We start from the raw sequence: 26,541 nt of genomic DNA on the forward strand, positions 1-26,541 counted from the left end.
TCCTTCCCCTAACACCCCATATACAAGTGGGAGTTTGCTATTATCTTCATGTCTTGCTTGTGGGCTTCTCATATGTTGGTCTCTGTGAAAGCAGAATACTGGACTAGATGAGTCTTTGGCCTGATCTTTCAGGGCTATTCTTGCATTCTAATGAACTCTAACAAAGAAGACTGTCTGTTCCAATGAAGCAAATACTAAGTGCAACAAAGTTTCTAAAGTCATCAATGACAAAAAAATTCTTTAGAGATGACTCCAAGGGGCACTTTGTTGCTGCAGTGGTGCCAAATTTCTGCCTGAGGTGTATCATTCAGATTGTGTTTACTTTGGGAGGTTATTATTGGTAAAATGTTGCAACAATGCAGTTTCACTGTCATCTCTGCAAAGGCAATTTGGAAAGAGGACAATAATTCAATATACTGTCCTCATCCAAGGAAGCTGCGTTCAACAAAGGAGGTGCAGCAGTGATTGAAGAATGAACACAGCCAGGTGTGAAGGAGGTTCTTATGAAATTTATAACCCCAAGAACTATTATTCCAGAAAGATCTGGTGGATCATAAATAAAAGCAGCAAGCAAAATAGTCACCTCAACATACAGTCAAAAGTAATAAAAGAGACTGTAAACACAACACTTAAAGCACCAGGAAGATAGAGAAGTGCACTCCATGCACTCAGCCTCTGCAGTACTTAAAATGTATTAATCAGGGTTGTTATCATTGATTTAGAAGGAAAAATTGATAACACGGAATTCATAAATCTAGCTGTGGCGTGACAGATACACTGCTTATTTAAACTAGATTAAAATGAATACCTATTCTATTGAAGATTGCTTGATTACACTACTAAATTAATCTTGTTTTATTTATTGACATACGTATTGGCTTCATGCATAATTTCTTCCTATTGAATCCCACTGTTTATGCATAATGTCAGCATCAATACAAATAAGCCATGTTACAACAATATTATTATACTTCTGCTGCTCCAGAAGTCACTATGACCCTAATGGAGAGAATACACATTTCTGAATTACTACATAGCATATTTGCTTTCAGCCATTGGTTTTTCCTCCGTGTTTACTTTTAGCCAGGACTTTATGGTCTCAGACAATGTGTAGCGTGAAAACTTCAATTAATAGTTCAATACTCCAGTATTATAAGGCATATGGGAGCAGTATTGGGGGTGATAGTTATTAGAGTCCAATGACATTCTGAGGGTCAAAGTTCCTCATGCCTGTTGTATATATTGCTAATCTTGAAAATTAATTCTTTCTTTGAAATCTGTGGTAGCAAAGCAAAAACAAAAATGAAAAAGGCCTTATCCTTAAATTGGCTTTGACCCATCGAATATGACAGAAAGCCAACAGCACTGTCTCCAAAAGTGATATGAGGGACCCATCCAATTAAAAGACATGTCTGCCTGGACTTCACTAGAACTCCCATATAATTAGAAGTGGTTGTCAAGATTCAAAATGTTAATCCCCTTTCAGTGACATTTTGTTATATGTGGCAACAACCCATTCTTATTCTGTGTTACTCAGAAGTCTAAATGCCTTCCTAATTTCCTACTCAAAGAATATATCGACATAAAGTCAAATGCAGAGAACCTACGGATTGTGCTCAGCTGTCCTACTCAGAGCAGATCCATTGAAATTAACGAGTCCAACTTAGTCATGTCTATGAAGGTATCTGGGTCTACTCTGAGCAGGGCTAGCATTGGATACCACCAGTGTGAGATTATTATTATTATTATATTTTAAAAATCCGCTATGGAGACTAGACGACCCTCCTAGCTCCTTCCAACTCTACAATTCTATGATTCTACGATTCTGCCTATATAAGCACTTAGGTGCACTTTTGGTTATGATCTGACTATTTCTTAATGGTAAATAAATCATTTATAATTCTTTATTCAATGAGTAGTATAACACCCCATTTCAGTGCATGTATGGCTGAAAGAGAAAGAGCCCAATGTCTGGAGAGAGAGAAAATTCAGCTCAGTAACATACAGTTCTCGAGTTGATTCAATATTCACCAGTGGTTCACTCCCAAACCATTCTTGAATGTCAGAAAAGGGTCATCAAAATGAAAGCTGGTTAGCTCAGTGGGTTGGGCTGTGGTGCTGACAACACCAAGGTTGCAGGTTCGATCCAGCTGTATATCCCTGCATTTCAGGGGGTTGGACTAGATGACCCCCAGGGTCTCTTCCAACTCCATGATTCGATGAGGTCATCCTTATAGCCTACCTTCCCAAAATGCTCTGAATGTCTTTTGCCTAAAGGGAGTCCTTAGCAGCAGTCACACAGGTAAAACAATTCCAAGTGCAGAACAACAATAAAGTTTAACATATTCTATTTAGAGTGCCATATTGGCCAGTAACAAATAATGAGGAGAGACATTACTGAAAACAAAAAATAACAAGAAGGCTCTTGCAGGCAGAGAAACCACATTTGAAGTATATTAAACCTGGACACCTTTGATGCAGTCTGAGGAATTGGGAGCGCACAATGCTGCCTTATATTGTGCCGAACCATTGCTCCATCCAGCTCAGTATTGTCTACATTGACTATGGACATTTTCCAGGGTTTCAGGCATGAGACTCTCCCAGCCCTACATGGAGATGCCAATGCGGATTGAACATGGGAACTTTTGCATGCAAGGAAGAAGTTCTGCCACTGATCTATGGCCCTTCCTCAAATTGTTTCTTTCCTAGCATTCCTCCACCTGGTTTATGAACTTCTTTCTTCCATTTGGGCCTTAATGCCATTGGTCCATCTACCTCACTATTGTCTACAATGACTCAGCGCACACCTCCAACTTACATTTAAAGCACTTTAATATCACCTTGAAATAATAAAATAATAATAATAATAATAATAATAATAATAATAATAATAATAATTTATACCTCACCCATCTGGCTGGGTTACCCCAGCCATTCTGGGCGGCTCTCAACAGAATATGACTAATAATAATAATAATAAAGCGATAAAACATCAAACATTAAAAACTTCCCTGTCTTCTAAAAGTCAGATAGTTGTTTATTTCCTTGACATCTGATGGGAGGGCGTTCCACAGGGTGGGCGCCACTACCGAGAAGGCCCTCTGCCTGGTTCCCTGTAACCTTACTTCTCACAGTGAGGGAACCACCAGAAGGCCCTTGGAGCTGGACCTCAGTGTCCGGGCTGAACGATGGGGGTGGAGAAGCTACTTCAGGTATACTTGTCCAAGGCTGTTTAGGGCTTTAAAGGTCAGCACCAACACTTTGAATTGTGCTCAGAACCATACTGGGAGCCAATGTAGGTCTTTCAGGACTGGTGTCATGTCTTCCCCAAAAGAATCCTGGGAACTGTACTTTGTTAAGGGTGCTGAGAGCTGTTAAGAGATACCTATTCCACTCACATGGCTACAGTTCCCAGAGCAGTTTTACAATCAATCCCACTTCCCAGGGAACTCTGGGAACTGTGCCTCCTGAGGGGAGCAGGGATGAATATTCTTCACCCTGGGAAAAAATAAGTCTATTTTAGGACACAAGAAATAGGAAAGAGTAGCTTGCCGATCACAACCTAGTCATTGGTTTAGAAGCATAGGATGCTTCCTTATACTGAGTTAAACCAAATGGGTTTGACCACTTGGTATTGTCTACACCAGGGTTTCCCAAAGGTGAGTTTCTAGCTGTTTTTGGACTACAGTTCCCATCATCCCTGACCACTGGTCCTGCAAGCTAGGCTTGATGGGAGTTGTAGTCCAAAAACACCTGGAAACCCAAGTTTGGGAAACCTTGGTCCACACTGACCAACAGCAGCTCTCCAGGGTTTCAGACAGAGTCTTTTCCAGCCATACCTGGTGATGCCAAGGATTGAACCTGGGACCTTCTGCATGGAAAGAAGATGCTTTACCACTGAGGTATGGCCCTTCCCTGCTTTCTTGCAAAGGGACCACAAGAGCGCATTTAAGAATCCGCTGATGCTGCCAACATTCCACATGCTGCCTGATAATCTTCAGCACAATGGCAGCGATAAACTTAGAAGCGACCCTCCAGCATGGAGACAAAAAAACGTACACAAACAGCATGCACTTCACCACAGCTGCACATGGAAGAGATTAAAGCTGCAATCAGGCTAAATGCTGCAAAAGGCACCTGCAATTATTGCTCTATACAAGATTAAGCCGGCATTTATTTTAGGCCCAACTTTACATACAGGCATTCAGAATTCCGATTCAAATTAGTAACACATTGGAGAGCAGTGTGCATGTGTGTTTTTTTAAAAAAAAAACCAAGTGAAAATAACTAACAGATTTCTTCGGAAAGTCAAAATGGTAATAACAGGCAGTGCTGCCAAAATCAGAAGACACTTCATGCTGTTTTCACTTAACATCAACCTAATGGGAATTAGCACCTCCTCTGCAGACCTTCCGTGAAGCCCTGAGAGAAGGCAGCATCTAAAGGGCCTGAATATTCATGGGCCGAAATAGGATGTATGTATGAGCATAAATAGGATGTATGCATTTTATTAAAAGGTACTTCTTAACTGAAAGCACAGGACCTTAAATCTTGGGAGTGCTCAGATCCTGGCCCCATACACATCCCACAGGACTGAAGCTCTGTTTGCATCTTCAAAATGTGTAGACTTAAACATGTTGGAAGGGGGTGGATATGACATCAGTTGTCCTAATCTCCAATCTCCTGTATCCAGCAAAGGGTTTGAAAGAGCCCCGTGGACTGGATTTCCTGCTTTGGCAGGGAATGGGGTGGACTTAGATGACTTCTTCCATCTCTGTCATTCTATGTTTTCACAACTGTATATGTGCAGGTGCTGTACCCACCAATGGGAGATCATATACAGTATTTGCAGAGTTCTTGAATGTGCAAAAGATGGGAGGATAATGAGGGTTATCTGGTACCTTATTCACACATTCAACCTTTAAGTCGGGGATGGGGAAACCACAACTTTTCATATGCTGCTGGACCATAATTCTCATCCTTCCTGACCATTCGCCGTACTGGATGAGGCTGGTGGCAGATGGAGCACAACAACATCTGGAAGACCACCGGTTCCCCAACCCTGCTATAAATTTTGAAGGTGTGAACAGAGCTACAGTCTCCATGAAAAGCCAAATTCTCATTTTCATCTCAACAAAACCAATAGACTCTACCTCTCTGTTGTTTTATGCTACAAGGAAATCCTGCAAGATCATCCTGCTCCTGATGCAGTCAACACACCCTCTCACCAGGTGCTTTCCAACAAAATGCTTCCCCTATCAGTAATAGTGCTTGTAGTATGATATCAAGTGTCATCTCACAGAAATCTCCTTCCTATTTTAGCCTAAAGATGTGGAAGAAGTTTGCTTGGTCTTCTTTGGTTCTCGATGAACTGGCCTGATCAAATGTTCTCAAATTGCTTGCAGATCAGAGCACAGCTCCAGGTCAGATTACAGACTTCTCTGAATTTTGCAATGCATTTTTGGTGTACATTTTACATAAAAGTTGCATACAAGATCCATATTTTATTGAGGAATGCATTGAAATGTGTATGTTCTATGTACAATTTTGCCGAAAATGTGTCCAATGGGACACAACTGGATGAAACAGCTTGCAATGGCACAGGACAGACCTATGATTTCCTGCAAGCAAGACCAAACAGGGGACAGAATTTGTTATTCAGCTCATCCCCAGCTTATGAGAGAGCACAGTAGAAAATGGGAAGAGGCCAAGGGGAGGGATGGAGAGACCTGTCAATTTAGGGTTACCAGGACAAGAACAACCCAGACCCTGGGATTACAAGGCCCAAACCTGAGACCTAGAGGTGGCCCCTGGTGATGTGATGGGATGTACCCCTTGGTGATGTCCTTGGGCATGACACATTACTGTAAGTATGAACCACAGTTGCTGAGAGCATGTCATTCAAATAAACACGTCTAACAAATTTGCAAATATGTCACTGCTTGGAAATTAGGATAGAAACCTTAGCTAAAATGGTTGTCTCTATACTTGTGAACAGCTCTTGTCAACCAGTGTTAATTATGCTGCATTTGATTTCCTTCTAACTAGTGCTTTTTTCTGGGGGGACGCAGGGTACGCATACCCCTAAAACATTTTGTGAATCTTTGTCCATTTATTTTTTATTTATTTTTATTATATTTTATTTATTTTTCCCAATTTGAACTATAAAATTGCGATTTTCTTGAGTCAAAATGAGAGTACCCTAAACATTTTTTAAGGAAAAAAGCACTGCTTTTAACCCTCCCCACCCCCTGCCCCCGGCCCAAGAGTCTATGCAACAATTTGCAACCAGCCCCTAATGGGCTGGAGCTTGCAAGCAGCATGTATAGACTTTTCTTCTTTTTCAAGCCCTCTATCTGCCACTGGGGGGGTGGGGCAATCTTGGAGACTCCAGCTTAGTCCTGGAGGTCTGGCAACCCTATGTATGCTATGCATAAAATAGAGTGTCTACCTTCAGAGGTAGGTAAGGCAGAGAGACCTCAACTTGCACCCAGAGCAGGTTTGCGACTGAGCAGGGATTTGAACCCAGCGCTCTAAACACTGTACTACACCGGTTCTCCATATGATGTTAAGAGGAATGGTTCTGTACTAATAGAATAATTCATTCTGTGTGGTGCACAGAAATGTGCAATAAAAGCAAGCTTAAAATACAAAAAAAAGCCATTGGCAAGTTAGTTATTTACTTATGATCAGCTGCTCATGTCAAATTCATGAAAGAATATCCTAGATGTACATTCATCCTTCTTCTTTTCTTTTTCTCTTTTTTCTGGCAGTAGAGAATGGGGCTGGCTTACGTCATCTCCAACAAACGGGCTAATGAAGGGAAGAAAAGCTACACAGGCACCATGTTTCTGAACACTGCAGGTGATTGTAAGTCCCAGGAATCTTGGCAAGATGAATGGTGCATCTGGGCAATCACTGGGAGCCTATGGAATATGTGATTCATTCACTGAGTGTCCTTGCATTTTGCAAAGCCAAATTAAAAGGGAAATGGTGAGGCACAGCACAGAGATCAAGTAGCTAGGAAATACACGTGCCCCGCTGTTCATAGCTCCGCGCTGTTGGATGGATTTATTTGAAATATAAAGCTTTGGATGCTTGGAGGAAAATAACTGAACAGTTGCATCTTTAGTTTATGGCTCACTTGCCTATGAACTCTGCAAAAAAAGGGGGGGTTGATCCTGGTCATGTCAGTCAGTAGCACCGGGAAACATTGAGGATTGGATTTTTTTTTAGGGCTGCAGACATCTAATTGCTTCTTTTAATCATTTAAAAAAAAATGTCAAGCACAAAGATGCAGGTGAAAGTTTATGACATAAGATTCATTGATTCATTACATCCTGGGTGAGAAAGGAGAATCTCTTCTTTTAGATTAGCAGGATTAGGTCTGCTGCAACTCAGAGGCATGCACTTTCAGAGAGACAGCTGCATCCACTTCAGCTAAGCACTTCAAAGCCTGTTCCCTTAGGTGCCTCTTTGGGACGGAATTGGGGCACAACCGTTATATCCTGTATGGGTCCATTCAGAAGTAACTTCCACTGAGTTCAGTGGCACTTAAAGGTAAAAGGACCCCTGACTATTAGGTCCAGTCATGGCCGACTCTGGGGCTGCGGCACTCATCTCGCTTTACTGGCCGAAGGAGCCGGCATACAGCTTCCGGGTCATGTGGCCAGCATGACTAAGCCACTTCTGGTGAACCAGAGCAGCACACGTAAATGCCGTTTACTTTCCCGCTGGAGCGGTACCTATTTATCTACTTGCACTTTGATGTGCTTTTGAACTGCTAGGTTGGCAGGAGCTGGGACTGAGCAATGGGAGCTCACCCCGTTGCGGGGATTCGAACCGCCAACCTTCTGTGGTTTAACCCACAGCACCACCCACATCCCTCAGTGGCACTTAAAGGGAAGCAAATAGGTTGCCATCTTATAGAGTCATACCTTAGATCCCAAACGCCCTGGAACTCAGACGTTTTGGCTCCCAAACGCCGCAAACCCAGAAGTGAGTGTTCCGGTTTGCTAATATTCTTTTGGAACCCGAACGTCCGATGGGGCTTCCGTGGCTTCTGATTGGCTGCAGGAGCTTCCTGCAGCCAATCAGAAGCTGAAATTTGGTTTCGGAAGTCAAACGGACTTCTGGAAGGAATTCCGTTTGACTTCTAAGGTACGACTATATACACTTTCCTGGGATTAACCCCAGATGAACTCCATGGGGTTTGCTTCTGAGTAGATACACATATAATAAACTTTAAAGAGGTTCCTTCTGCTTTGTAATGTATGGTGCAGCCCTTAATCCTTGCTGGTGGTTCTTCCCTATATTTCAAAGACAAGAAACAGTTCTGCCATACCCCTATGTCTCCAGTATTTATCACCAGGCTGTTTCTGGTCCTTAATGATTTGAAACCTCATACATATTTAAGTTTCTGTGTTTTATTTTCAAAGCATTTCAGATTGCCTCTAATTGACTCCACAGGCCATTTTTAAATGAAAAATTTCTCAGTTATTACATTATTTCCTACGAACACACACATCCACAGAGATATCTTTTTAAGATAAGATTTCTCCCCTCTACAAGTGATAATGTGATACTGCTTTTATATAGGCAACATGAAAGAAGCATGCTGAAGAATAAATCACCTGGAGTTAACACTGTTTGGGGGATGATGCTTAATAAGAAATGGTTGTGCTTAGCCCCAGGTTGTGCATGTTTTAAGAAAATGCTTCCAAGCATTTAAAATCACATGGCTTTCTCTAAATGATTTCCCATTCCCATTCCTCTGTTTCCATTCCTCTATCGCCAGAGAGCAGAAATCATAATGCCTGTTGTTAAACATGACCAAGAGTCTGTAGATACTCACTATACCTTCAAAGCCTGTTCAAAATGCATTTCCCATCCCCTCTAAGAATTTTGGGCACTGTAGTTTGTTATGGGATGCTGAGAATTGTTGCCTATGCCCTAGTAAACTCTAGGTTAGATTACTGCAATGCTTAATACATGGGACTACTTCTGAATACAGCTCCGAAACTTCAGCTGGTGCAGAATTCAGCAGCCAGGTTGCTCACCAGGGCACAATGGTTTAAACCAGAGCTTTCCAAACTGTGTCACGACACATTTGTGTGTCGGCTGCAGTGTGTAGGTGTGTCGCACGAACACTCCCCACCCTCCTCCTGAAAAGAGGTCAGTACAGTGGTACCTCGGGTTAAGTACTTAATTTGTTCCGGAGGTCCGTTCTTAACCTGAAACTGTTCTTAACCTGAAGCACCACTTTAGCTAATGGGGCCTCCTGCTGCTGCCACGCCGCCGGAGCATGATTTCTGTTCTCATCCTGAAGCAAAGTTCTTAGCCCGAGGTATTATTTCTGGGTTAGCAAAGTCTGTAAACTGAAGCGTATGTAACCCGAGGTACCACTGTATAGTATAACCTCCTGTTTGCTAGGAAAACAGAATTACCATATTCACCTGAATACAGGATGCACCCAAATATAAACCGCACCTTAAAAACTGGAGGGGGGGGAGAAAAAAAGGAAAAATACCCGAATATAAGCCACTCCATTCCTCTTTGCTCCTGGCTGCATACTGGGGGGGGGAGCTGCGTTGCTGTTGGCCTTTCCCCTTCCTTGCTCTCTCTCCCTTGGGGGAGAGGACAGCAGATGACACACGGGGCAGGCACTGCTTTTCCGTACTCCTGGCGCTGTTTGCCCCTCACTCCTGGCTGCATACTGTAAGGTCACAAATATAAGCCGCACTTTAACTTTTCACGGTCGGAATTTGGGAAAAAAGTGAGGCTTCTATTCAGGCCAATACGGTACTATGTCACAAAATGATGCATGTCTAAAAGGTGTGTCACCAACATGAAAGCTCTGGTTTAAATATATAACACCAATCCTGGATCGACTGCACTGGCTGTCAGTTGGTTTCGAGGCCCAATTCAAAGTGCTGGTTTTCAACTATAAAGCCTTCAATGGCTCACGACTGTAATACTTCAAGGCCTGCCTCTTCCCATAAGAACTGACCTAGACCCTGTGTTCATCATCTGAGGCCCTTCTTCATGTGTCCCCTCCACAAGAGGTCTGGAGGGTTGCAACACAAGAATGGGCCTTTTTTGTGGTGGCTCAGCATTTGTGGAATGCTCTCCCTAGCAAGGCTCACCTGGCGCCAAGCCATGGTGGCTACATTCTGCCTCCACTGTTGGATAAATGAATAAACTAGCTAGGCCTTTGGCCTGATTCAACAGGGCTCTTTTTGCATTCCTCTGTTAATGTGAGGCATAGCTACATTTTGGACATCACTGGAAGTTTGCAAACTTCTTCAAAGTTGCAATAGTAATCACAGGTCTTTTTATGGCTGTGTGCCATTGGCTGGTTCAAGGTTATCCCTTTTTATTTTTATTTATGTATTTAAAGCAAGGGCATTATGCCTTCAAAGATGATAACGCAGCATTGTGCCAAGGAATTTACATGCCCCAAAGCCAGGATATTAAAAGTTATAATGGTCTCCATTGTACTCCCAATGCGCTGCATGCTTATAGACTTAAAAGTAATCACCCAAGGCATAGGAATTTTTGCGCATGTGAAAGGCGAAAGTGACTTTGCATGTTAAATCTCAGCGCGGACTTTCTCTTGGAATTCTTCGTGCATTTTGTAGTGTATTTTCATTTCATTTGTATGAGTATAGCAGAATAGCAGAAATGCATTACGCACTTGGAACCTGATACCGGCATATTCTTATGAAAAAGGACACCAGAGCAGAAACTAAGCTGCTCTTCATTCACCCATTACTGTGATAAAGAGTCGCAAAAGAAAGGAACAACCATCAACGCTTTCCAGCTTTTGTGGCAACTTTTCAATGCCAGTCTCATGGGTCTATTTAGATGTCATAGTAATGCTCAAATCTGGATCAATTTACTAAGGCTGAGAAAACAAGTCTGGGCTTTTTGTTTTTGTTTTGTTTTTGTTTTGTTAAAAATGTGATACAGCCAGAACCTGGCACATTAAAAAACCTCAAAAGATTGCCAAGTCTGGCATTTTGCCTGCATTGCCGAGGGCTCTGGAGGAGTGATGCACACTAAAAATAGTTACAAACACACTAAAAATGTGTTCAGAGTGTTGTTGGTGCATGTTTCAATCACTTATCACTACCTTTAGAAGGCTATTCGCCTGCCAGACAAGAAAAACTTCTTCCCATAAGATTATCATAATATATTGAAAGTTGCAGGGGCTACATGTAATTAGATGGGGAGGTATCCAAATATACCCAAAGGAATAGATTCTAAAAGCTTTAAAAATATATATACCTATATAAGATCTCAGCATATATCTGTATACAAGATATCAGCTGTAGGAATCATAGAAACATGGAACTGTAGAGTTAGAAGGGACGGCAAAAAAAGATCTAGTCCAACCCCCTGAAGTGCAGGAATCACTGCTAAAAAAAACAACCCTGGACTACATTGGCCCTTGTAATTGGCAGGCAGTAGGAACCCTCTAGAATGACAAGCATAGTGAACACACTAGATCTACATCTCCTGGCTGCATCACCAATTACAAAGCAGAGATGGGGCCAACATAGTGTGGTCCAGGGAGCAAGTGACCACTGTCTGTGGCAAGGAGGCGAACAGGAGGGAGAGAGTAAGAAGAGAGACTTCAATCTTCTCACCGCCTAAGCTTTGATCTTCCTACAGCTACCACTCCCTCCTGCTAGCTCCTCTCCCTATCAGGCAAGCCAGCCCCAACAGCACCGACCCCTCTCGCTCTCCAGGCTTCAAGGATAGCCGCCTGAAGCCTCCAGAGCGCTGCACTCCAGAGGCTTCAGGTTCCTTTCGCTGAAGGGTAGGTGCCCCTTCAGCTAAGCGGGAAATGGAAGGGGCTCCGTTTCTCCTGTCGCTTCACTGAAGGGGCGCTGCGCAGAGAGGGGGAGAATTTTTTTTTCTTGTTCTCCCCCTCTAAAACAAGGTGCATCCTATGGTCGGGTGCATCCTATAGAGCGAAAAATACGGTACTTTCGTAGTACATAGGTGTTATGAATTTGTCTTCCCTTCCCAGCCCCCCAAATAATAGTGGAACTGAGACTCAACTATAGAAGGGCATAACCACTGCCAAACACTGATTGTGCTGCTTCTCATGTCTCTTCCCCGAAACTTTGTGGCTAATTGCTTTAATCCGTTTATGGCAAAGGCTGAGAACTGGGACTTTTTAGCCTCCCCGTTCCATTGACAGCTCCCTATACACCAGAGAAAGCTGCCTGGCAAAGCTGGGAGGTCTTCCAGAATAACATTTCATGTGATGCAATGGACTGCTGCCAAAAGGGAGGAGACACACATACAAACACATTGGCTGTGTTCAGACATCTAGATAAAGCATGATTTATCATTATGAGAATGAGTGTAGCATCACCCAGGCTCCATCCTCTTCTTCTGCTATGTCCTCAAGGAGGAGTTTGGAAGCTGCTGCTGCTGCTGCTGCTACTGCTGGCCAACAGAGTTTAATCTTCACTATGGCTTATGTGGAACAAGCCAACTTCAAGATGCAGGTTATAAAGCTGGGTTGTTTCAGTCAAGCCATGGCAAAGGTTAACCATGATTTAGAGTTTGAACATAACACAAAACTGTGGATACTTAAAACTGGCTGTTCTAGTAACCTGTGGTGTCCTCCTCACAGCCACACTGAAGGAAGAATGAGAGAAAGAATTGTGCCACACAAGGGAAGACTAGGCTCGTTCCACCATGGCAAACCATAGTTTCTTGTGCTACCCAAAGCACAACCTTTGTTTGTGCACACAGGTGTCTCACAACCACTAAAACATTTCCATTCCCCCCCCTTTAAAACTGCCTCTGTCCAAATGCTTTCAGTTAGACAAAACTTCAGCCCAACAAGTTTGTGGATTTGCCCATTATCAGAGCATTCACATAATATCACTTAGCATCACACAAATCAATACATGTGATTTCAGTTTTCCTGCACTATGGATGCTGTTGGTGGTGGCTCTCGCTTCTCTTTCCTCAAGGGTTATTTTATAATATGACCAGGAAACTGGTGTGCCTCATTATATTGGAGGTTGCTGGCTGCTCTCGCTCTCCTCTTTCTTTCCTGGCAGTTGTAATTGTGCAGGACTATTATTGGTCTATTTCTCCTGGGATTGGCAGGGTGTGTAATCATCACAGGCTGACTTCCAGAAGCTTAGCCATTTTTTCAATTTTTTTGTGAGCCATATGTGAAAAAATCTTTGTAGGTACTGGAAGAAATTTTGGAAGCACAAAAATGTGACACCATTCCTCGACTCGGGAATTGGAGGGCAGCAAATTGCCTATTTCTCAACTGAATGGCTAGGAAGATAAGCGAAGGGGTTAGTTTCAGTCTCTGAGATGAGGTCGTCCACTTATCAGGTTGTGCCACTCCAGTGGCGGGGAGCTGGTTGTTTTCAAAATCACACCCCTGCCTGAGACCTAATTTTCCCACAGAGGTAAGAAGTTGTGGGCTGTAGTGTTATTCTAACATGAGTTTTCCTGTTCAAGCAAATACAGTGGTACCTCAGGTTACATACGCTTCAGGTTACAGACTCCACTAACCCAGAAATAGTACCTCAGGTTAAGAACTTTGCTTCAGGATGAGAACAGAAATTGTGCTCCGGCAATGCGGCAGCAGTGGGAGGCCCCATTAGCTAAAGTGGTGCTTCAGGTTAAGAACAGTTTCAGGTTAAGAACGGACCTTGGGAACAAATTAAGTTCTTAACCCGAGGTACCACAGTATCTCCTAACATGAAACCAGGAGTCCTTCTCAGTGGAAACTGCTCCACTAGGGTAACTATGGCACTGTCCCACCGTAGGAACATAGAAAGCTGCCTTATTGTGAGTCAGACTCTTGGTCCATCTAGCTTTGTATTGTCTACACTGACTGGCAGGAGCTCTCCAGGGTTTCAGGGAGCAGCTTTCCCCAATCCTATCTGGAGTTGCCAGGGATCAAACCTGTGACCTTCTGCCTTCAAATCAGATGTTCTGCCACTGAGCTACAACCCTTCTCCAACCTCAGTCTGCCCTCAGCCATCCTCCACTTGCTTGCCTTCTTACTTACAAGCAACCAAGGAGGCAGCACTGCCTATCATCTTCCTCCTCCATAGTCCCAGTGTTGCCCTTGTAGAACTCAGCAGAGAGGAGGATAGCAGCAAAGGCAGAATTAGTTGACTCTGCCTGCCATTAGCTCTGGTGCCACCTACTGTTGACTTTGCCGCCTTCTGCCATACCAGTCGCAATGGGTACCATCCACCACTGGTCCTTCTCATACAACTACGATACCATGGGGCTTCTGTACCCAGACGCTCTTGGCTTCCAGTATCAGATTTTGACTTTAGTTTCTTTTTAAAATTGTTTATGGACTTCCAGCGCAGCTGCCATGGCGAACTAACGATCCCATGGTAGCGGATGCCAGCCGTGCGGTTAATCAAGGATAATTTGGGAGTAATTATCCTTGTAAACCCCACCTCCCCCAGTCAGGAGGGGAGAGCTTTCTCTCACGGATCGTCCAATAACTGCTTCTTGTTCCGATGGAATGCGGGACAGGGACACAGAGGGCATAGCACTGCACGTATTGGAAACTCCCCAATGCAATAGCCATGAGCGGAGATATCTCTGTTTATTTTAAGATGTATCTGAATTTGGACTTAAGAAACAGACGTGTTTGGGAAGAAGGAGAACGATAACCTGCAAAATGAATCAGTCACTGAATGCCAAGGTTTTGATTTGGAGAAGACTCTGGTCATCATAATTGGAATGCTACGTAAGTGAAGGGAGCCTTTGTTCTCGTTATACATTATTTTTGCTGTGCCAGGAATCGGCAAACCTTCACTGAAAAGAACCAATTAATAATGGAAGGAAATTACTAATGGATTACAACTATATATGGAATGCAAGAGGGATTCAACAAGAACTTATAATTTTCTTTATGGAGTGCTTGAAAGAATAGACTGTGTGAAATACTGGGATGATTTGTTAACATTTCCAACTAAAGAGAGCTCTAGTTCTGATTTATGATGGTTTTGGTGAGACTCCAGCTCATTAGAAGAAACAAGGATATAAACACTGAAAGTAAGCCAGAAGTCGCAGCCGGACTTCTTTCTGCTTTCGGTTTCAGAGAGGCAAAATGGAGCTATGACACACCTAGAAATGAGCTTTCGAAGGAGGGGCAATGTTGAAGAAAATTGACTGACTACAACATGAAGGAAATGAAGAAGGTAAACAAATATTTCACACAGCTACAGGATATAAATTCCCTCTGCAAGTTAATGGATTTGGATTTATTAAACGCGATAGAAAGTCATCACATCAGTGGCTGCTAGAACAAAGGATTAAGATCGGAATTGTGGAACTTGGATTAATTAAGAAAATTGGTGTAGGATCAAAGAATAACATCAACTCCTGATAGCCGGAACACGGGAAGTCATCCCAAAATGTTTAATTTGGAACTGTTTAATTGGCTCTTTTGATTGTATTGTGATTTGGCATTATATTAATGTGGCCTCCATTGGATTGTTATTAATGAAAATTTAATTAAAATTAATTAAAAAATAAAATAAATCATTTATGAATTGCTGTCTATGAAACATCTCAAATTGATTTAACAAATAAAAACAGAAGAATATAAGAAGAGTCCTGCTGTTTCAGGCCAATGCCCCATCTGGTCCAGGTTCCTGTTCTTAAAGTGGCCAATAAATCAACATATCATAAAGTGGGAATGTGGGTGGCACTGCGGTCTAAACCACTGAACCTCTTGGGCTTGCCAATCAGAAGGTCAGCGGTTTGAATCCCCACAACAGAGTGAGCTCCCGTTGCTCTGTCCCAGCTCCTGCCAACCTAGCAGTTTGAAAGCACACCAGTGCAAATAGATAAATAGGTACTGCTGAGGCAGGAAGGTAAATGGCATTTCTGTGTGCTCTGGTTTTCGTCACAGTGTTCCGTTGCACCATAAGAGGTTTAGTCATGCTGGCCACATGACCCAGAAAGCTGTCTGTGGACAAATGCCAGCTCCCTTGGCCTGAAAGAGAGATGAGCACCACAACCCTGTTAGGATTTTTATCTCACCAGCTGTGCAGAGAGCAGCACAATGGTTGTTGACATCATGTGAGTGTCTGAGAGCATGAGACAGGAAGTCTCAGCTCGGTTTCAGTACTGTAAGAAGTTACTTTCGCTTCTGTGTGAAGTGTGTTCTTCCGTACCGCTGCTCAGAGAGAGCAGACATGCGGATGAAGCTCTGTGTATAGACAATGTAAATAAAGTAGTTTAAAGCTACGGATTGTCTCTTTCTTCAGCAATGGGATGCCAGAAGATGAGTGTGCTCCTCTCAGGGGGGAGGGGTCACTTATTACCAGTCTCTCTGGACTGAGGAAGATTTAGAGCCAGAGGGTGACCACCGGAGAAACGCCTCGGTGTCTTGGGAAGGTGGCGGCCTTCCCGGGAGTTTTTTTTCCAACAAACCCCACAGTTGCCTTTGACTGGACTTAACCATCCAGGGGTCCTATACCTTTTTACCTTTATATTATCAAGCACAACCTCAGAAAACAGTGAATGCTGCAGAACAGAAAAATCCAAGCTCAGAGCAGCCTGATCAAATGCTCCAAAGGCTTTGGAGAACACCAGGTGATGGAATCCAAACCATGTTGTGGCCATCTATGCCTCCAGGGCATAGAAATTCCAGCCACAACAGAGAGGGCCATGTTCCACATCACCACGCAGGGAGTTACACCCACAGTCGGGCAATACACCTCCACTAACCTCAAGGCCTGGGTCAATGATATGAGGAGAGGTGTTCCACAAGTATCTAGGTCCCAAGTTGTTGAAGGCTTTGTATGTTAGACTTAACACCTTAAACCTATAGGTTTGGAATCCTCTGGTCTAAAAGATCATCGGGAGTAGCAAGGGTGTCATAGCTTTCAGAACCCAAGACCTATGTTAAGCAGCACAGCAGATTGCATGAAATGTTCTCTTATAAAAGCACATCTTTGAGGCAGCTACATGTCAGGTGTTTGCTTTTGTAAACCGTGAACACAAGTCCAGAGTTTGTGCCTTGCTTAACGGTTCCTTCCATTTATCTTTGATCTCTTATGGGAAAGAAGAGCATGTGAACTCGCTTCGTGTTGAGCTTTAGAAGTGGGATAAAACAAGAGTACCATAACAAAGGAGCGACGGAATTGTTTAGCTTCGTGGGGAATTCACCAGAACAATGACATTCATTTACAAAAGCATTAACCTTAGCAAAGATCTGCAAGAGAGGGCGGGGGAAAGGAAGGGCTAGTGGTGACAGTTTGCATGCCTTATGTTATGTATTAGATAATGCATTAAGTGCCTGATCCAGCATGAAATATCCATGGCTTTCTGGTAGAGGCGAGCCCAGGGATGCTGGTTCCACAGCAGGCTGGCGGATGATTTCATAGGAAAGGTCACACTGCTTCAGAAAACAAATGGCAAAAATACTTCAAGTGAGACTTGTTTCATTTGGCTCTCTGCCTCCCATTTCCTGCTCCCCCTGGTTTTAAGACATTCTTCTCCCCTCCCTCCACACACACACACATTAGGTCCATGTGAGTTACAACTGGCCTAAGGCATCCTATTATCTCTGTCCTTCCAATCACTGTCTATTTCCTTCTTTTCTTCATTCCCCTGGATTTTGTACTACTCTCTGACAACTCTGCACTTGCCACTATCTCAATCATTATCAGCCCAGACCCAGCTGAAATCCGATTACCCAGGTTTTTATTTTTTTACTTTTTGGAGGGCACAAAATGCTTTTGTAATGAAAGGAGTATTAAGGAGCACACAGGATGTCTAAATTAAGGAAACCTCCATCCGTCTTATGCATGGTTACATGGGAGTAAACATCACTGATTTCAAAGGGGGACTTGCTTCCAGGTGATGGGGTCTAGCCACCTTTCCCAAGCTGGTGTCTTCTAGAAGTTGAACGTCTGTGGGGTCTTTTTTTGCATTTCTTGGGAATGCAGGGCTTCAATATATTGTTGCATTATACTAAGCCATTAGCAAATTGAATGGCCAGTTTCAAATACCAAGTGACAGAACTGGTTACACTGGTAAATGTTCTGGTCACATGCAAACTGTAGAAAGTTTTGAGATACTGTGGGCATATAATGCCATTAAAATGAAAATTAGGATATGTTTTAGAAAATCATTCTTTGGGGTTCACTTTCTGTGACTAGTTATCTGGAAAGGGACCAGTGAGAAAATGCCTCAGACATGTAGCACATCAAACAGGAACCTGTAAATGCACAGCGGCACACACTATTCCTTCTAACACCAACTGCTAATAGTGACAAGTTACAGCATTGCTATAATTAACATTATTATTATTATTATTATTATTATTATTATTATTATTATTATTATTTCTTTGTATTCTGCACTTTGGTCCATAAAGCAGCAAATGACATGTTATAATACAACCAGAGAAGAACACAAATCAAATACAATGCATCAAGTTTATAATCAAATCAGCAGACTCAAACAGCAGGATCAGCAGAGATACACAACATTCACCCACTAAAATCAGACACAAACCACAACGATTGATTCCTACTGCTACCACACAGTATTAGGCATCATAATTTGTCTGCATCAGATATTGCATTTTCCAGATATGATCTCTAAAGCAAAGCCAAGCCAAAAAAACTGCTTCTTCAAATATGCTCTGTGTAGCATTCTGGTAGGGTGTGATTAGACCTCCAGCTCTGTATTTAAAATAATATGCATATAGATATGTATTATTTGCCAAGGAGCTCTAGCACATGCTTTGCATACAGAAGGTCCCAGTTTCAATTCTCAACATCTCCAGAAAGGACTAGGAAAGACTACCAGTCAGTGTAGACAATACTGAACTAAATGTACCAATGGTCATAAGTCACCTCTATTCAAATGTACATACATACATACATAAATACATAATATGGGCTGAGCCTCTGCTCAGTTTGCTCAGCAACCCTACGCACTCCCCCATCCTCACCTGCCCCTCACCCAGTGGCGTCTTACCCATAGAGGCTAGTAGCGCAGGGTGCCAGGGCGCCAAGTTCTGGAGGGCACCAGGGAAGAGGCGAAGGCTGGAAGCGGCAGCTCCTGGCATCAGCTCGCCGCCCTCGCCCGCCTCCGCCATGCCACGCCAAAGCAGCGCTGTGCCCAGAGCCTCTGTCTGCTGTGGCCACCGTGGCACAAAGCAGCCAGCTGAGCCGGGAGGCACAGCGTCCAGCCTCAGCCTCTTTGCCACTGGAGGAACCGCCCTCCAGCCACTGCCCACCTCCTCCAGCCCCGCCGGCAGCACTGCCCTCCCTAAAAAAACTCTGGGGAAAAGGGGGAAGCCAGAGGGAGCTTTGCACCATGGCGCCCAATATGCTTAAGACGGCCCTGCCCTCACCCCCTGCCAACCTCTGATTCCCTCCCCTTAGACCTCACCCAGCTGCCAGCTCCCTTCCCTTGGACCTCACCAACAACCCTCCTTGGCTCTCATCAACCCCCTCCCCCTTTACCTTGGACCAGCCATCCCTGAGAGAAGCCCAAGAAAAGACTTTCATTCTCTCCTTTGCTCACCCATTTTGCCAGCAGCAACTGCGATATAAAGGGTAGAAAGACTTTTCCTCCATTTCCCCCCAGGTGGCAGTCCCATCTGTCAGCAACCACACAAGCTGCAGCGTCATGACATACTTACGCAAATATGGGATAGTAAGATACAGGTGAGTCACATACGGTAATACAGAGTGGCTGGGGAAACCCAGCCAGGTAGGCAGGTTATAAATATTATTATTATTATTATTATTATTATTATTATTATTATTATTATTTATTAGGTTTTAGTTCTGAAGATTGCGGGTATATGAGCAAATTGCATATGAGAAAATTACCTTTTTCTTGACTGGGGAGGGGAGGGGGAAGCGTTTCCGCTGGCCAACCTCACTCTTCCACATGTGATTGACTGGCAGAAGGAAGGAGGTGGGAGGCAGGCAGAGAGAGACACAGGCAGAAGAAAAAGGCTGAAATGGAGCTGCAGCCAAGTGCATAAAATTGAATTCACACAAGTAAAATGTGTTGATGATGCAACTTGACTGTATTTGTAGCTTACATACATACATACTGAGAAACAACAGCAGAGCAACTAATGAGAAAACCTCCTGCATGAAAATGGGTTTCAGTACAAACTATCAATGCTCCCAGTGGGATGCAGATTAAGGAAATAAAACCCTTTGAGCCTTTGCTTATGTGAACTGATACGTAAGCTGCAAACCCACACACCAGAGATAGCCAACGTGGTGCCCTCCAAATATTGCTGAACAACTACTCTCATAGACCCCAGCCAGCATGGCCAATAACCTGGGATGATGGGAGCTGGAGTCTAGCAACATCAGGAGTGTATCATGTTGGCTCCCTGTGCTACTGTCCTCAGAGTAAGCTTCCTTACTTTGGGGCAGACATGTATAAAGCACTTGAAACATATTTGCATCCATTCAGCTCTATTATAAACAACCCTATACCAAGGCAATGAACAAGGAGGCAAGCTAATCATGTTCACAAGAGCGAGCCATTTTTAATTATATATTTTTAACAGGCAGAATGTGGGCAATTGCATTCAGGTCCACTCTTGCAGGAGCCTCCCGCTTATTTGAAGAGCCTGATAGGAACTGTATGAATCTGCAGAATAATAATGAAAATTTCATTTCCTGCACTCCATGCAAGGTAGACGTTCTGTAAGAACCACCCACCTTCCTCACAACCACCTCCTCCTATTTCAAAAGTTAGCAAAGATCAACATGGTGATAAGTTTGAAGATAATGAACTTTATGTTGCAGTTATTAGATTCATCCAGGAACTGGATCTCGCAATAAAACCAGGAGTTGGTGGCACAATATTCGCTGGTATATAATTAATCCTTACATAGTAATTGAAGATTGGATAACACATGCCAGCTGTAAGTGTACTCATCAGTAAATATGGTGTGCAGTTATTCATGTATCGAATAGCAGGGCTATTCATTTATTAAGCTTTTCACCAATAATATAGTTAAATTTAGATAGAATTGCATATCACTGACCTCTCCATATAAATGTCCTTATGAGCTATTGAAGCAAGTGAAAGCTAATTTCTTATCTAATAAACATTATTATTTTACTCCTTGGCTCGGTTCAGACAAGGAAGCTTCACTACGGTTTGATGTGATAAACAGCTATGGCTTGTGACCCACTGGGACACTGAAAATTAAAAAGCATGATTTGAAGTAGGGATGTGCACATCTGTGCTATAAGATCCCACATTTTACCTCAATGCTGTTTCCAACAAAAATGCATTCATTTTACACCAGCGTTCTCCTCCAAAATAAGGTATCTGATCTCATTTCACATGTGCTGTTTGTTTGATAACTTACAGCATAATTATAGCCCATCCTTCCTCTAAATACAGTATTCCGTTTGAAAACAAGGTGGTAAAATATATGTATTCTAGAGTCTGAGGTTTTACAAACATTTACCACATAATTTGGATGACATCCATGCAAAAGGGAACTTCGCTACTGAGCTTACCTCCCTTTACAAATAGCTGGTGTGTGAGTTCCAATTTGGATTGGTACCACAGTGGGGATGAGGGACTAACATTACTTCCATCTCATGCCATGGACCCAATCCAGCTCTTGTACACAAATGTCCCATGCTAGCAATTTAAAGAAAACCTATGTGCACCAGGGCTGAAGACATAAAGTATGTTGGGTTCAGAATCCTCTTCTGTTGGTTTCAGTCACTGGAACCAAAGAGTAGTCTACTTTCTGCTAAGAAAGGGTCAATCTATCAGTCCTGATTTCTCTCTGTTTCTCATTTTACTGAACTTCAGTTCTCCACATTTCTGTTTGCAGTTTTTTTATTTAAAAAAATTCCAATAATTCATCAACATTTAATGTGGATTTATCCAAATATACACATTTTTGTAAAGCATTTCTCCTACTATAATGCATTTTTGTCATTTTCCCAATAATATTCATTTTATATAATATTCATTATATGGCATGTTGGCACACATTTGCCTGGATGCAGAATCGCACTGCAAAATTCAGGGGAGCGCGAATTTTAAAGGGTGGCTGTGTATTGTTTTAGGAAGTTCAAAGCAGGTAGGTTTGCCTTTTAATGCAAATGGGGATGCATTTCTTCTCTCTCCCTACCCAGGGCCACTTTCCCCTGCACCATTTCACCAGCTTTGTGGCCTTTGTGAGAGTTACCAAAACATCAGAGTAGACTGAAACCCCAAACACAGAGAGAGAGAGAGAGACTGCAGAGCTCACAGAAACAAAATTTCCAAAGCTAGCAATCCTGGTCTTATGTCCTAGGGTGGGAAAAAAGTGTCAGTTTCTAAATATTGACTATAGCTGAAAAACCATTAAAGGGGAAACGATTATCAACAGAATGGATAAAAGCTATTTTTTCAGCCTTGTCTTAAGTAAGAGCTTGGGGAAGAAGGGAAAGCTTTCTAACTGATTTTGTACATTCAATATTTATTCATCTTCATTGATGTCTCTATCAATGCTGCTCCGTTCAAAAGTCAAAATTACAATATATGCAGATGAAGATATGAAAGCAAAGCTTTCCCACCATCTTTTCCACTTTTAGTAGCAGGAGAGATTTCTTTTTTTCCATTTCCAGATAGCCGACAATTATTAAAATGATAGGTGAGAAAATACATAGGTTTAGCACACAGAACAGCCCTTGCACTGGCAACAGAGAATGTTAAGCCAGGCCAGTGAAATAATAATTTATTATTTATACCCCACCCATCTGACTGGGTTTCCCCAGCCACTCTGGGTGGCTTTCCTGTTCCCTAAACAGGGCTGCCTTCAGATGTCTTCTAAAAGTCAGATAGATGTTTATTTCCTTGACATCTGATGGGAGGGCGTTCCCGGGCTGAGCGCCACTACCGAGAAGGCCCTCTGCCTGGTTCCCTGCTACTTCACTTCTCACAGTGAGGGAACCACCAGAAGGCCCTTGGCGCTGGACCTCAGGCTGAATGATGGAGGTGGAGACACTCCTTCAGGTATACGGAGCCAAGGACATTTAGGGCAAAAATTTTACTCTAAACGGTTGGTTGAAGGACCAAATGGTCCTTTAAATATCTCATAAGGCTCCTGCCTCTCAAAACTAGTTATCTATGTCACTACTGTCTACTGTCACAACACCTACAATGAATGACTCAGGTCAATGGGGTTTTTGATTCAATGACCAATGCTGAGTTTTGCATTTTTGTCCCCTTCCGTAATTTGGGATGATGGGAGGTCCTGGCATGAAAGGGGAAGATCTGCCATCCCACAAAGATAACCATTGCATAGGATCTATATAACCAGCCAGCCACCTTGTCCAGGTGCTTGATTGAAACTGAACAGGGTAGGAATGTGCTGAAAGCAAATTTCTCTCACAACAATCCAAATGTCTTTTCAACCTTCTGGTTGCATCTCAGCCTTTTTCTGTGTATCATCTCTAGTCTCACAAATCTCAGTGGCTCGTGTTGAAATCCTATCTCCTGTCATCTCAATACAGGCTCCTTCTCCTACACGTCTGTCTAAAGGATATCCTTCAGAAGGGAAGGCAAAAGCAATATGACAGCAACATTCAATGAGCTTGCTGCGGTGAATCAAAACAAAACTATTCCAATCTATACAGAGCATCCTCCACCCCCACCCAGTTTACAGCAAAAAAAGCAGGTGTTTTCTTTATCTTTAATTCTGATTTTTACTGTTCCCACCTGGTTGGTTGTATGACTGTTCGCTATTTATCTACAAAATCAGATAGCTTCCGGACGATGGAATGCTACACTCCATTTTTGTACATAAAGCGAAATGGCTTTGGTTTTGCGTCAAGCTTTTCTGTCTTTTGGAGAACTATATATAAAGGACTCCCCACATAGTTTTCCAACAATACAACTATGTTTCCCAGTTACTTGAACAAAGCACAATGTGCCCTCAAACTTATTCTAAGTGCCAGAAGCAGAAGAAAGAGACTGGATGCATATCTCCACCAATCCATAGTTCTCGAGGAACCCAACAGACATTTTTAAAGTGTATTGTAACAATCGCTTCTCACAACATCCTCACCTCTCTGTTTGAAGTTCTCTTTTTGTACTTTGAGATGTTTGCATTTGAATGTTTTATTGATTTCTCACCTACCTCTGATATATATATATAATACATTTCAGACCTTGAAAGCATGAAAAGAAAGGGGCCATAGCAGTAAGTGATCAAATAATAAGCACACAACAAATAATGCTGTTTATCCACAGAATCATATGGCTTCTGTATGACGGTACAGTACACCACTGGAAATAATGGTGAGTGACATGCAAACACATCCCTGGCAATGGACCAGTGAGGAGAGGAAGGTTATCTTCATGGGGTTCAAAGAAAGCTGTTGTTGTAGCATATTCTTCAGAAGGAGTAAGGCAGGTTTCCCCAAGCTGCTGCACACCAGATACTGTGGACTAGGACTCCCAAGATAAGGAATGACAGAAGCTGCCTTATACAGACTCAGACCATTGGTCTGTCTAATTCAGTGTTGCCTACGTTGACTGGGAACAGCTCTCCAGGATTTCAGGCGGCCCTTCCTGGAGATGCTGAGAATTGAACCAGGAACAGAGAAGATGCTCTACCACTGAGGTACTGCTAATACCTAACAGTTGGCCCAGCTAGCTAGGGCTAAAAGGAGTTGTGGTCCAAAACATCTGGAAGGCACCAGGTTGCAGTAGGCGAGAGTAAAAGAACCATTCAGTTTATTTATTTCACATTATTATTTATATTTGTATGCTGATTTTCACATGCATATGCTCAAATCATATATGCATAAATAGATCTGCTTCTGAATAAGTGGAGCATGGATTAAAGTAGGCATAGGTGACAAATCCAGACTATAATTACCTGAGACATGCCTCTCAAACGACTGGTGGATTCCTCCATTGCAGGGGGTTGGACTAGGTGACAGTTGGTGTCATTTCCAACTCTACAATTCTATGATCCTATAGTTATATCTCACCTTTCCATTTCTGTGGCTGCTGTGGCACAGCTCTCATGGAAAAGCTAAGGCCCTCCAGATATTCTTGGATGTCAACTCCCATTGTGCTTGACCAGGCATGGCCAAACGTGGCCCTCCAGATGTTTTGGGACTACAACTCCCATCATCCCTAGCTAACAGGACCAGTGATCAGGGATGATGGGAATTGTAGTCCCAAAACATCTGGAGGGCCAAGTTTGACCATGCCTGTGCTTGACCATTGGCCATGTGGTCAGGGGGTGATGGGAGCAACCAATAGAGGGCACTAGCTTCCGCAATGTTGGAGAAGTAAGACTGTTGTCTCTCCTTGTTGTCCTTCTGCCAGCAGGTGAAGTCTGTTTTATTCTCACAGGCTTTGGGGAACTGACTGTTTTGGGGTTGTTTTTTTAAGAAATTGCATCTTAATACTGCTGTCCTGTTTTTACTATCTGTATTTTAATAATTTGCTTTTATATTGTTTTAATTCCATTTTAGTTTAATTAACTATTCTTTTCTATACGTTTTCAGCTTTTTATGTTTTATCCATGTTCTTTTCACTTGTGTAAGCCACCTTGCGTCCTGGTCTGGGGAAAAGGCATGGTGGTAGTAATAATAATAATAATAATAATAATAATAATAATAATAATAATATAAAGGTAAAGGTAAAGGACCCCTGGACAGTTACGTCCAGTCAAAGGTGACTATGGGGTTGCAGCGCTCATCTCACTTTCAGGCCAAGGAAGCTGGTGTTTGTCCACAGACAGTTTTCTGGGTCATGTGGCCAGCATGACTAAACCACTACTGGCACACGGAGAACCGTGACGAGTGCCAGAGTGCACGGAAACGCTGTTTACCTTCCCGCTACAGCAGTACCCATTTATCTACTTGCACTGGCATGCTTTTGAACTGCTAGGTTGGCAGGAGCTGGGACAGAGCAACGGGAGCTCACTCTGTCACAGGGATTCGAACCGCAAGCCCAGGATGCTCAGTGGTTTAGACCACAGCGCCAGTGCAGCAATGAATAAGCAGTGTATTATCTCTAGGAAAAGGACAGGTCTTTCACCTGCATGCATGCAAGTGGCTGAAGGGGGCAATTGTGGGTTTTTTGCTCAAAGAACCTAAGGCCAATCTGACACTGAAGTTCACCACAAAGTTTCCACCACGTGAAAGTCCAAGCCCTTCCTTTCCTGACCTAAACCACTTCCAAATGAAACAGAACTCCTGGCTCTCCACAAGCTTATTTCAGCTTCACTGCCTAGCCTTAATGAAAAGGAAACTGTTCTCCCTTTCACAGAACTGTACCAGAAGGATACAGCAGGGACACTGTTTTGATGTGATCGGCCATCTTATTCAACTCTCCATAGCTTCTCTCTGTGCTGTGCATCTCTCTTCCACTCACACATCTGTGGAAGCTCCTCATTTCTCCATGACTGCCCTACACACAAGCATCCTCTTTGCCACTGCTGCGAGTTGGATTGTTGCCTTTATTTATTCGGTTCCTTTTTCTTTCCGAAGT

At 43.0% G+C, this 26,541-nt stretch overlaps 1 protein-coding gene and 1 long non-coding RNA gene across 5 annotated transcripts in view; both read right to left on the reverse strand.

The window, feature by feature from the left end:
- The window catches only part of LOC310745892, a 34,009-nt gene extending 9,029 nt beyond the window's left edge, over window positions 1-24,980 (reverse strand). The window contains exons 1-2 of the long non-coding RNA XR_014540434.1: window positions 24,914-24,980; window positions 19,881-19,951 (exon numbers count right to left, since the gene is read on the reverse strand). This is a non-coding gene — a long non-coding RNA (uncharacterized lncRNA). The remainder of the gene's footprint in view (window positions 1-19,880; window positions 19,952-24,913) is intronic.
- NXPH1 (neurexophilin 1) overlaps window positions 1-26,541 on the reverse strand; it is a 171,669-nt gene that overhangs the window by 47,574 nt on the left and 97,554 nt on the right. The gene's annotated exons all lie outside the window — the stretch shown is intronic.

This window comes from Podarcis filfolensis (assembly GCF_964270895.1).
Source record: "Podarcis filfolensis genome assembly, chromosome: 12".
Taxonomy (NCBI): Eukaryota; Metazoa; Chordata; class Lepidosauria; order Squamata; family Lacertidae; genus Podarcis; species Podarcis filfolensis.